Source organism: Myxocyprinus asiaticus, chromosome 27 (genome assembly GCF_019703515.2).
Source record: "Myxocyprinus asiaticus isolate MX2 ecotype Aquarium Trade chromosome 27, UBuf_Myxa_2, whole genome shotgun sequence".
NCBI lineage: Eukaryota > Metazoa > Chordata > Actinopteri > Cypriniformes > Catostomidae > Myxocyprinus > Myxocyprinus asiaticus.
Genome location: NC_059370.1, coordinates 31,508,308 through 31,522,072, shown reverse-complemented (window position 1 = coordinate 31,522,072; position 13,765 = coordinate 31,508,308). Strand labels below are relative to the sequence as shown.

Sequence of the window (13,765 nt, the reverse complement as noted above, 5' to 3'; positions counted from 1 at the left end):
GCAGTGCACTGCAAGTCACAGCAATAGTATTATAATGATTTAATATTTGGCGAAGAAAAACACTTAAGATCCATGAAGTTGTTTATTACAGAAGGTGATATTAAGGCGAAGTTGTCGCGAGACACAGTATATTGTATAAGAGATATATGAGAACTCACGTAAGATTAAATACAAAGGCAAAAAATGCAACAATGTGGAATTAATTATAAAGATAATCCACATAAAATCAGATCATTTTTAAAGGGTATGCAAGGCAATGGGGAGATGCAGCAATATAATTTACATGATAAGAGAACCCAAGAGAATTATTTTTATTTATTTATTTATTTTCCATTTTTAAGACATTTGATGCACACGAAATCCTCACAACTGGTTCAGGATTTGTTCCTTGAGCTACTTCAGCATTTAATGTGGGTGGTCAAAACAGCTTTCTGTGTTTTAGCGCAGTTGCACTGGTTTTGGTAACTGCAACGGCTTCTGACACGTGATCCAAAGCTCATAATTTATCGGTCATTGCATTTCTTCACTGAAAAAAATTAAAATTGACACACTCACCGTAAAAAAAAGTTTCACTTTGTCAGTGCACGATTCGGCACAAATGTTCACTTCCGGTGTGAGTAGCTTGGTAGGAATTCATTATTTCGATTCAAAATGTTGATCATGGTGAGAAATCGTGGCTAAATTCATATTTGGTGTGCAAAGGATGTGATAGATTCTTGGAATGGATTGTAGTCTTGTTGTTTTCCCTTGTTTTCACAGAGGCAAACTATTTTATTTATTTATTTATTTATTTGCATTCCTCATCTCTAAAAATATACATTCAATACGATTCAATGCAATTCAGCAGAGTACAGTACAGTATATCAACCATTACAATTCACTTGAAAAGTACTCACTAGATTTTTAGCATCTTCATGCAATGAAGAGTTGTGCCCTAAAGTTACATTTGATCTGTTGATCATTTGCTTTATTTCTTATTAATATTTAATAAGTACAGATAGTTAAAGTGAGGGTGTGAGTCATGAGTATGTGACTGAGGTTATGCATGCTGAAGAATTCCTCTAGGGGCCGGGGGAAGGGTGGAACTGACATTTCTGGCCATTAAATTTGGTTTGTCAGAGTGAAAGCATCTGTGTATGATAGTAATGGAGTCTGCATATTAGAGCACCACATCTCTGTCAGAAACAATATGTCGTTGTTCAACTGAAAATAACAACAACAGCAACAATATAGCCTGTCTTTTCTGGTTTTGCAGACTGGCCAAGAATTCAGCTTGGCCATTGTTTATAACCAAGATACACAACATTTTTTTTTTTTAAACATTAAAAAATACATACCAGCAGTTCTCGGTGTCTGATTCAGTGTTTATGCTTAACTATTTCTGGACTCTTCTGAATTTTTCCCATGAGTCATGGAGAAAGTCTTTTTCTGGTTAGAGGGTTTTACACAGTGTTGGGCAAGCTACTCCAAAAATTTAGCTAGCTAAGCTACTAACTACTCAACAGAAAAATTTGCATTTTCACTAGTTGTAATTTAATTACTGATATAAAGAATGTACATTTACACTAGTTGTAATTATTTAAATAAAAATATACATTATTTACGTAAGAAGTGCTTTGCTGTTATGTTAAATTGGAATTTCAACTAGTAATACATTTATTTTAGATATCTGTAGTTGTGTTTTGATTTGAAGTGGATGACAGATCATTGTGAAATTCTACTAGTGAAAATGCAGTTACAGATATTAAGAATTACAGTTTTTACTAGGTGAAATAAAAATTTTGATATCAAGGATGTGTATTTCTGTGAGTGATGGCGTCATTTTTTACATCAAGAATTAACGTTTTTAATAGTGCTAATGTAATTACTGATATCAAGAATTGGCATTTCCACTAGTAGTAATTCCATTCCTGATATCACTTAGCGTTTTAACTAGTGAAAATTAAGTTGTTGATATCAACTGTTCTTATTCTGCGTATGATTAAAAGTCAATTTGGCTTGCCATAATATGGCATGATGTAGTGGTTTAGCTTTTGTCAGTGCTATGCCACTACCTAATAAAAAATATAGCTTCTCTACTGAAAAGTTACTTGATTTTGAAAAGTCACAAAGCTACCACCTCGCTACTGAGAAATGTAGTTAAACTATGGCTTCATTGTTTGTTGCGAAGCTACTGTCCATCACTGGTTTTACATTTACATTGCTTTACACTGCATTAGCCGATAGTAGTTAAAGTTTGTTGTTTTTGTAGAACTTTGCATAAATGTCTGTGTTTAAGTGCTTAATAAAAACTACTAGAAAAAAAAATCAAAGTTGTCATCTCTCTCCTATGTTTTAAGAGTACAGTATAACACAATATTAAGTATACAATAAAAATATTGAAGCTTCCTTCTCTTTGCATATTATTCTACTTAGATATTCTACATAGATATTTCACTTCAGGTAAACGTGCTCACATGTGCAATTTCTACCTAGATAAATATGATTCAAAAATATATTTTATTTTATTATCCCCTTTTCTCCCCAATTTGACATGCCTAATTCCCACTACTTACTAGGTCCTCGTGGTGGCGCGGTTACTAACCTCAATCTGGGTGGTGGAGGACAAGTCTCAGTTGCCTCCGCTTCTGAGATAGTCAATCCGTGCATCTTATCAAGTTGCTCGCTGTGCATGACAACGCGGAGACACACAGCATGTGGAGGCTCATGCTATTCTCTGCGATCTACGCACAACTTACCACGCGCCCCATTTAGAGTGAGAACCACTAATCACGACCACGAGGAGGTTACCCCATGTGACTCTACCCTCCCTAGCAACCGGGCCAATTTGTTGCCTAGGATACCTGGCTGGAGTCACTCAGCACACCCTGGATTCGAACTCGCGACTCCAGGGGTGGTTGTCAGCATCAGTACTCGCTGAGCTACCCAGGCCCCCCAAAATCATTCTTTTAAATAAATGTTTGTGCTAAGTAAATGTTAATAAATAAGTAAAAAAGTAAATGTTTGCACTGTATCAAAGTCTTTTTAGCAAGTCAGTCTACGCGATGGCCATCTTTGGAATGCTTTCTGGCAGACTGGGCAGCTATTTTTCTAATGTAAACAAACGGCATTCAAGTGCAGCTCCTATCTGCTTGAATGGAGAAAGACCGAAATATCCAAAATGGTTGGTCAAGATTACGATCAATGAACATATTTAAAATCAGTAATAAAATCTTACACAATTATGTGTAAATAGATTCCACAATGATTTTTAATGAGATCAAAAGGACATCATGATTGCATCTATTGGTTGTTTAATTAAACTCATGGATGGCTAAACAGTGCTAAGCAGATAGAAACATGTTGAAAGTTTTCTAAAAATGGGAACAGCATTTTGAGAAGAGTGGGAAAGTTCTCTCTGTGGTTTTGTGCACATGTTGTGGTTCAGCCCAAGCTCTCAGATGAAAGTAAGTGGAGGTTTATAAACCAGCCAGAACTCTGCAGCCCATCTGGCTTTAGTTTCTCAGCTTCCTGTGGACTGCAGCCACTTGCTGTTTCTGCTGGAAAGACAAATTTGATACCTACAATTAAACATTGTTTACTTTTTATTGTTTCTTCTTGGAGGCCTGCTTCTGATTGGTTAATTGTCACCCAATCCCACCTTCAATTTAAATATTTCTGAACAGTTATCAGTCAGGTGTGTTTGAAAGTTCCATTAACATGTCTGTCCTGAAAGCTGACCCGATACGTCAGTGGCGGATTTAGGCATGGGCGACATGTGACCCCCCCCCCCCACCCAGCAACTTCCTGAAGGGAGGGTTCGCCCAGGGCGCCATACAAGCTAGAACCGCCACTGCGTCTGCTGTGTTTCCGATGCGTGATAGCGTATAGAGGCAGCTTGTCATGCAGCATGTCACCCACCTCAAACTGAATAAAAGAGGGGCGGTGATGCGTTTCCCCTTGGATCTTCACGCTGATGTGTTAATGATGATTTGTTATGTAAGCGGCCCTCGTGTCATTGTTTTTCCTGTCAGCTAGAGTTTTACCCTCATTCTTTCACCCGGGCCCCTCAAACTGTTCAGTAGCTTGTGATATTTCTCCCGCTGAAATAAACTTTAGAAAAAAGAAAAACAGGAATGCCACAGAAACATTCCTGGCATGCAGGCAGCATAAGAGCTGATACTGGTTGAGTGAAATGAATTAATTCATCATGAAAAATGAGAGCACATCCCCTCAAAATTATTCCATACTTCAACAAAATTCAAATTGATTCACTCTCCACATTATAATAATTTTTCCCTCATCCAAACCGCTAAGAGTTTTGACCTGAAAGCTTCTCAAGGCAGTTCTTGCAAAAAGTGTCTTTGTATTTCGTCAGATAGCCACTGACACCGCTTTCTACATTGCTGTAATAACTTTGGACGTATCATCTCCCCTCAAAGTGAAATAAGCTTTGCAAGTCTGACAGGTTTTCTTCCTGTGATGGGTGTGTCATGTGGCGGCAGGCGCACAGGAAACATAACATTGTCTTCATTCATCTACATGACCACAAACATTTCATTGCAAAGCTCAATGGGGTTCTCGGTTGACTAAACCACAGCCAGTTTACATATTGTCTGGATCTGCTGCTTTAGCAAAATACTGTCTTTTTAGGTGGCAAGAATAAACCGTATTACCTCATTTTGTTGTGCCATATCCCTTGTTTATGTTTTGCTGTAATTGGTGAGCAGATATCCAGATAAACCGAGACAGTCCCCATTCTACGAGCCGTGTCCCACGTCCTGACAGAGGTACAGTAAGAACCTTTTGTCTTAGCTTAAATGTTTTACGAAACGGACATAGCTGTGTTTTGTGCTTTTTCTGTCATGAGGAACAAGTGACGAGTAATGATAGAATATTTATTTTCTGCACTCAGAATCAGTGGTACTTTCTCCAAGCAGATCCCAGAATGTGTTAAACTTTCCCCGTACTGTACAGAACTGCAATCCTATTAAGCTGTTACTGGTTCATACATCGCCCTTCACAAACTATGCAGCGAGAACGGAAAGCATATCATGTGTGCTGGGCTTTGCTTACCGTAAGCTAATATTGGGGAGCAGTTAAAAGAGAAAACATGAATTTCAACCAGTAACTTATTTTTAATATCAATAGCACACGTGAATACATAGTGAAATGACTATGTATTCTGTGTAATACTATGCAATGAATATGAAGCTTTGATACATTTAATATATAAAGAGCATCTTTAAATTCATTTTTTAAATAATTTTAGGACATTTCAGTTGTGCATATGTCTGGTCTCCATTCATTGTCTGTGTAAATTTGGCACAATATTATGTTTTTATCATGTATTGATCTCTTTAACATATCTCCTGCACACACTATTTCTGCTATATTTTTCAATGCAGGAGAGCGACAACAATAAACAATTATTTTAATTATAGTGTTTAATTAAGTATTTGACACTTATAAGTTTATGCAAAACTATAGACTTTTACTTACATCAGCTGTAGAATATTCTACAGGTAATTTTATAGACAGACATAATTTCATCGTAATCTGATCACCCTATTTGCAATACAAGAGTCAGTGCATGGGCCAGTTAGCTCTTGCTGGTAAAGTACATGCCACAAATACATAATTCTGAGAGCAAAAAGCGTCTTTCTTTATTGACGAACATTAAAAGTAGACATGTATTCTAATTAAATAAACATTTTTGCAGGCAACATTTAAATTGCAAATGTTTCATTATATCATAGCAGATGTATATAGTATATTAGTAGATTATGTATTATAGTACATGAGGTGCTGAATAGCTGTGGAAAAAAAAAAAAAACACTGGCTCCAGCTATACTAGGGTCTATTACACTTTTATAAACTTCTCAAGTAAACCTTTTGTAAAAGTCTGAAGCAGATGCCCTTGATTTCTGATTATAGATTTCTCTATTAGATGCGAGCTAAATTGTTTTGCCAGTGTTGACGTCAGACTGTAACCACTGTATTTCTGGACTAGCAGCCCAGAAAGCAATTAGTAATTGTTTGTTCTGATTTCATGTTTGATATCTGTGCATCACACTCCAGCCATAAGTTGAGAGCCCAATGATGAGACAGCATGGCCTTATCTCAGTGTGAGCCACTCCACAGGGAGTCTGCTCATACTTTAACATCTTTTGTGACATTCATGCTTTCATTGCAATTTAAAAAAAATTTTCCCCGAAGGAAAACAGTAATAGAGTGTAGACAGCTATGCAGTCTGTCTCTTTGTAAAAATAGCTTCACATTGTTTAGCTGAATATCAGGATGATGCTAATAAGCTCCAACTGGTTGTGTATTTTATAGGCTACACTCTTGTTATGTATTGAATTAATTTGTTTGGGATTTTATAGCTTTGAGATTTTTATTCAGCTATTGCACCTTTTCTTGCAGAGGGGCTCATTTTGTGTGTATGTTCGTGTGTGCATGTTTAATGTGTTTGCTGATAGACATGCAGTGACCTTCTCTGTCATTATTTTACTTGTCCTCAAATAGCTTACTTGAGGTAATTTCCTTTTACCATGCATCTTTACCTCCTATGGGATTCCTCTTAATAATTTGCTGAAATACCATCTCTCCTCGGATTTATGGAAATAGTTCTGCGAGAGGTGTAACAAGGTCAAGGATATCTTAATTGTCCCCGAGGGGCAATTTGTAGTACAGTCAGCAGTAAACACACAGCCATCAGACAAACATTAATAAATGGAAAATAGATACAACATATTTATTTATTTATTTAACGAGTTCTTACAGGACGTCTATTTGTCCTACATGTTGGCAGATTATATCTGCGGCCAGACGGAAGCAACTTAAACTCCTTGGACAGGGGGTGGCTAGAATCAGCCAAAATTGACTGGGCCTTCTTTAAAACCCTGACCGTGTACAGATGAGTTTAATGATACTCTGCAATCTGTTTCTATTTTTAATGTTAAGTGACCCATACCAGCTGACAAAAGAATACGTAAGGACAGATTCAATAAAACAGGAATAAAACATTTTCATAAAAGTATTATCAACATTAAAACTTAGAAGCTTACGATAAAAGTGCATACGTTGATGGGCGTTTCTACACACAGCATCCACTTGATACTCAAAGGTCAACTTGTCATCAGTGACAGTGCCAAAGATATTTGTACTGCTGCATAAATTCAACAGCCTGATCATTAAACACTACAGGGGATATGACCATTGGGTTCCTCCTAAAATCTATTGTCATCTCTTTAGTTTTAGATACGTCCAAATGTCCAAAAATGACAATTTACACCAATGGGGTCATGGCTGCTCATTGGCAGTCCACATCCGACCGTAGCATCCATAATTCCTGTTAAGGTTCATATTGCAGCCAGCATGGAGACGCGCTAGTCTCACTGGTGATGATTAATGACCCTGCCAGTAAGGAGAACCCGATATTTAAACTCACTGGAAGGAGACTATAGGCGCACAGAGCCACCACAATCTCTCATTCTGGAGCTCTCACTTGAATCTGCGCATAGGTAGCTAGCTAGCGCCTATTGTGTGTGTGGGAGGAGCTGATTTCCTACGATTGTCTGGCTGCGCTCATGTTGGGTTCATTTCTCTAAAGTTGCGTTCTCGTGACAGATTGCGTCGCGGAGGATTGCGCGTCGAGACAGCCACGGACACCGGGTCGCGCTTGTTTCTGATATCAACATTTATTTTATTTATCCTTTCTTGGTTTCTTTCAAGATGACAGAAGAAAAGAATGTTCGACATTTAAAGCTGGTATGTGAGTACTCCTCCGGTCATCTCCTCGCTCTGCTTTACTACTTAGTTGGGGTTTAAAATATGAGATACGGGCAACGGAAGTCATTCGAAACGGTTTTATTCGTATTCTTTGAAGGAATGGTTCAGTGGTCAAATTGAGCATAGTTTCTGATGTGAATTAACTGCAGAGAACTTTCAGTGCTACGGCTGTTGGCTTTAACCCATGGCTGTGTGTCGAAACCTAGTGAGCTGTCTACCTAGACAGCGTTTTTTTGGCATCATAGGCGCCTGTGACGGCCAGCATGTAGCACCCGCCTATGACGCCTATAAAAAAAAGCTGCACGCGTCTATAATGCCTCAAAATGCTGTCTAGGTAGTCAGTTCACTATTTTTGGAAACACTGCCCAGTAGTGCCGGCGTGTTTTATTTCTCAACCTGCCTCTGTGTTGCACTTTATAACGACGCAATTACTGAACCGTCTGTTTAATGCTGCTACTAACTTACATTGTGCTGTTCCAGATTATCAAGATTCATCGATTCTATTGCGCATACCGTTGTTAAGATGCATGACATGATGTGGCAGCAATACCTACATTCCTGTTATTTTGTATAAAAATGAACCCAGCTTTTGTTTCACTACAGGCTTTATTTATGCAGAGAGAGCAAGGCAAAATTCACTAATAAACATAAAGTCAATAATCTCACTTGCAACGTGGCCCTACAACTACACATTATGAGGATAAAGGTTTTACCCCCAGGCTTCCTCAGGGTGGCTTACATCAGCCAAAGTCTTTTGGAGTGTCTAAATGATCAAAAGTATTTTTTCTAAACTCCGGAATATGGTTGTGTGTACTTCAGTTTGGAGTTCATTTCTCAAATAAAGTTAGCATAAAAATATTAAGTTGTATAAATACTCTTCATGCCCACTGAAAACAATCTTGCATTGTTCATATTACCGTGAGCTATAAATGAATGAAACGTAGTGTATTAAAAATATGAAATATCTGTATAAATCCTTTAACAGAAAGCAAGTAAATGTGGGTTTATTTGTTTGTTTGTTTGGCATTCACTTGAAGGCAGGGGCGTAGATTCTGGAGGGGATGGGGGGGGAGGAGGTAACCCTACCAATAATCAAAACAAGTCATTACATGAAAGGCCTTCGCATAAACACTTGTGAAGGCACACTGTTTTTACACTCCTGCGGCTAATGACATGACACTCACTCTGCTGAATTACACGAGTAAGAGTGAAATGTGATGATATAAGGTAATGCATAAAAAAATGCTAAAATGGGTTTTACTGTGTTTTTCGTTGTGCCTCCTGCCATTGTTGTTGTCTCTGTGACATAACAAATTGTATGATGGACTATTGTGTGACCAAAGGGCAACCACAAATTACCATTTTGTCATTTTTTGCTGTAATTGTGATTTAGGCTGGCTGCGTTAAACCACACTGTAAATCAAGTGCCGTTTCAGCTGGGAAAACTGTTACTTAAATTGATTCATTTGTTTTGCCATTGTTATTGTGAAGCAGTACACAAGGCCGCAAGCTGAACGGTTTTTGACATAATTCATTCTGGTGATGTGCAGAACTTTCGCCTGACATGGCCAGTTATAGATTAATCAAGCAGTACTTGATTAATATTCTGCACAGTGCTCTGAACCGATCAGAGGGAAAAATGTATGTAAAGATGTGATGTCATTGCTCATACTAGGGGTGGGTGATATACCGGTAGACATGATAAACCGGTGGAAATTTGGCAATCGGTATACATTTTGGATTATCGTCTGTTTCACGGTTATGCAAAACCGCCACCGTGTGGCAAGAAATGTGCACCTCATTCTATTCACGTAACACGTACGTGGTACACATTCTGTTGGAGAAATGGAGGAGGAAGGCGGAGCTGCTTTATGTGAGACTGAGAGAATTGAAGAAACAGGGTTTTTCAGGTACTGACAAATTCAATGACACCAATCTCGCGTTCTGAACATGCTTCTCATCAGACACACGCAGCGGTGTTTCACGTGATTTCCGTGCATGCTTTATCTCTGAAAGTGCGTGTGAGTCCAGAAGGCTTCTAGATTGGGCTCCACAGACACTTGCGCTACTCAATCCGGAAAACTACTGAGTTTTGTGGGGGGCCTGGGTTGCTCAGTGGTAAAAGACGCTGGCTACCACCCCTGGAGTTCGCTAGTTCGCTAGTTCGAATCCCAAGGCATGCTGAGTGACTCCAGCCAGGTCTCCTAAGCAACCAAATTGGCCCAGTTGCTAGGGAGGGTAGAGTCACATGGGGTAACCTCGTCGTGGTCGCTATAATGTGGTTAGTTCTTGGTGGGGCGTGTGGTGAGTTGAGCATGAATGCCGCAGTGAGTGGCGTGAAGTCTCCACACGCACCATGTCTCCATGGCAACACGCTACATGATAAGATGCGCGGGTTGACGACTTCAGACGCGGAGGCAGCTGGGATTCGTCCTCCACCACCCGGATTGAGGCGAATCACTACACGACCACGAGGACTTAAAAAAAAGCGCATTGGGCATTCCAAATTGGGTGAAAAAGGGGAAAAAAATCCCCCCCTTCCCCCAAAAAAGAATAATAATAATAATAATGCGCTATGTTGGAAGTCGGTGAGAGAGCCTGACATTCTAGCCAACACTGATGTGGAAAACAGCTAAAACAATGTGTTATGCGCCAGCAATTATGTGCCATCTGTCATGCAGATTTTTTAAACTACACATCATCACCCTTTATAAAATTCAGTGTTTGTTTCAGAATGATGTTAGATATTAGAAAGCAAACCGGCTTTGCTTTCAGATATTCAAATATTGTCTACAGAGATGACTTAAACCATTAAGAGCCTAATGAAGTGTTTTATAATAAATATACTAGTCAACAACATCAGACTGAAATGTGAAATTTAGTATTGTGGTAATGTTGATTACCACTTTTTGAATAACAACAGTTGTTTTTATTTGTTTTTTACTCTGACTATGTCAAATTCCAAATAAAGAGAGAATCATATAAGAGGAAGTAGTTTTCATTTATAAAGTATTTAATTAAATGACTGGATTTTTCAAAAATTGGCATTGCAATATGGTTATTTAATTTATAAACCAATGTTTTTTTTTATTATTATTATTATTTTTTTATTTTACTTTTTAAATTGAACTATATCTTGATATATATCGTTATCGTGATATAAAATTAGTGATACCGTGATAGAAGATTTTGGTCATATCGCCCACCCCTAGCTCATACTTTTATTTACTTTTTAATTACATTTTAATTTACTTTTGCTTGAGTAAATGACAGTTTAACCTCATACCTCCTGTCATTGCGACCAGGCAGGTTTGGCTGTTTTAGTTTATGAGTCTGCATTGTTGTCAGCATTCCACGAGAAACGCTATTATAACCACAGTAAATGGAAACAAATATTTGTTCTCAGCATTTAAAGCTTGCTTGCTTCCGGTCGGTAACAGTTACAATGACATTTTTAAACTATGCTGCCTTTCTGTTCAATACTGCTGATGTGTATACTCCCTCATTTTCCCATTATGTGTCTCTGACTGCAATTATTGATCTTTTTTGATAATAGGGATGGGGTTGAGTACCCGGAAATGACAGCAGTGTTCAATCATGAAATCAATAATTGCATGACTTGACCTTTTTCAACTTCAAAACAGTTAACACTGATCGAAATCCAGAAACAATTTTACGTAAACGTGCCAAAAAGGTGCCTCATTTTTAAGTTTGTGATTGGTTACAGCACCATTACATCATTTTCTGATGCATGTGTACTGTACATAGACCAACAATTTAAAAAATAGCACAGATGTGTATGCCTGAGCACTCGTTTGAGTGATCTATTAAATAATAAAATTGACAAAATTGACCAAAATGCCTATCCCTGGCATTCAATATATTTAGCTTCATCACATGGCCTTAAATTCAGCTCACATAGAGCTCTGTTGAGAGCCACTTGTGGGGCCGGCTGGGGACTGTGTCTGGATTGGACTGGCTCTGAGAAAAGCATGAAGGGTACATTTTGCACGGTCCCTAGCAGACGCTGCACTGATCAGGTCGCTCTGCTATAGCTGGTGAAGCTGAGGTGAAAATCTCACTGCTTTACGTTTTAAGGTCATAGTGTATCTAATAAAGGTGTTGCATATTGATCACATGCTCTCAGTCACATGTTTTATTCAGGGCTGATGATCCAATTCAGTTCCTTGGCATTCCTCAGTGCCGTACTGTTTATTCATGAGACGTGCAGGTATCCAGGTAGTCCTGCTCGTGACCTTTGTTCTAATTAGGTGCGTCATAGTCAGCACGCGAGTACAACATTAAGATATTGTCTTAAATTATGAATGAGTTTCAATACCACAATCTGCTAATTAATTTGAACTGCAGACAGACACTCAACAAAACAAGCTGCTCCTTCTCAGTCTGGCTCTTGTTCTTTCATAATTCTGTCTCAGATGCATCACAAGTAAATTGCTAGGCAAAATAGCAAAAATATGAATGTATTTTTGTACAGAGGAGCCGTGAGTTCGAAACAGTCATTGCTGCCAAATAGATTCAAAATGTTTAAAGCAAGATGTAAAATACAATAAAAAAATCGAGTTAAAAAATTACTCCCTAAGTGAACACGAGGAAGAATTATATTTTATAATTTTTATTTATATGCACCAATATAACAGTGTACAAAAATATTTAAAAAAAATTTTTTTAAACATGTATTTGCCAACAGGTTTTTTGCTAAAATATTTTAAAGAATAATTCCACACAGGGATTTCCGTGCAAATTTTGCATGGTAATGTTAACAAATAATGAAATCAGTGTTTTGAACCAATTCATTTAATTTTTGAATTCTGATTTGTAGAAATGTATCCAACAACTCGATATTTTTGCCACTGATGTATGAATCAGAAGTGCGATTAATTAATCTCTTTCTATTAAAATCTTAACACTATGAAACTTATGAGTTTTGATCCTGAAACTAGTCTTATATTCACAATATTTAAAAATATACACTGGCAGCCAAAAGTTTGGAATAATGTACAGATTTGCTCTTATGGAAATAAATGGTACTTTTATTCACCAAAGTGGCATTCAACTGATCACAATGTATAGTCAGGACATTAATAACGTGCAAAATTGCTATTACAATTTGAAACAATTAGAGATGCACCGAGTTGATACCTGGATCAGTATGGGTATACTTCCTGGAGAGTTTAGAATGTCAAAATAAAAGCGTGAGGGTTTAAAAAGTGCATGATTTAAATATATTACTGTTGTATTTACAATTAAAACTAAAAGTTAATAATAATAATATTCATAACAATTTATTATTATTATTATTATTATTATTATTATTGTTGTTGTCATCATTAGTATTTGTTTACAGTTTATAACAATATTTAAGTTAAATGGGTTCCAAAAAAAATAACTGTGTGAATGAAAAGTGGACTGATGTCTTAACTAAATTGAACAAAAAAGATATCTGAATCCTTTAAAGTCCAGATGCATGTTGATACATTTTTGAAAGAAAAAAAAAGACAAAAATAAAACACGTTTCTTTTCTATTGAAGACTTGAAGACTGGAATTACTGTTAATTTTGCTGCTACATTATCCAGTATACTAGTTAATAATAAAATGTTTCTTAATAAGCTATACATTTATATTGAAATAATGTGTAGTTAGAGGTTTGTGTTTCTTTACATATTAAAGAGTACTCCCAATTAGTATCACAATAATGTAAAGATATTCTAAACTGATTATGCAAAAAAAACAACACTGGTATCGGCTTGGGATCGGTATCGGCCGAAACTGAGATTTCTGATATCGGAATCAGAAGAGGAAAAATTGGTATCGGTGCATCCCTAGAAACAATTTTTCAGAACTTCTTAAACTACTTCAAAGAGTTCTCATCAAAAAACTCCTCCACGTGCAGCAATGACAGCTTTGCAGATCCTTTGGCATTCTAGCTGTCAGTTTGTCCAGATACTCAGGTGACATTTCACCCCACACTTC

The 13,765-nt window shown here is 37.4% G+C and overlaps 1 protein-coding gene across 7 annotated transcripts in view; it reads left to right on the top strand.

The window, feature by feature from the left end:
• The window catches only part of LOC127418379 (probable E3 ubiquitin-protein ligase MID2), a 163,053-nt gene that overhangs the window by 68,995 nt on the left and 80,293 nt on the right, over positions 1 to 13,765 (top strand). For 2 of the 7 annotated variants that reach the window (XM_051659016.1, XM_051659017.1), the window contains exon 1: positions 7,495 to 7,752. The exons of the other annotated variants lie outside the window; for them this stretch is intronic. The gene's annotated coding sequence lies outside the window, so the exon portion shown is untranslated. Of the gene's footprint in view, positions 1 to 7,494; positions 7,753 to 13,765 lie in introns of those variants that run through there. 7 annotated transcript variants of the gene reach the window in all.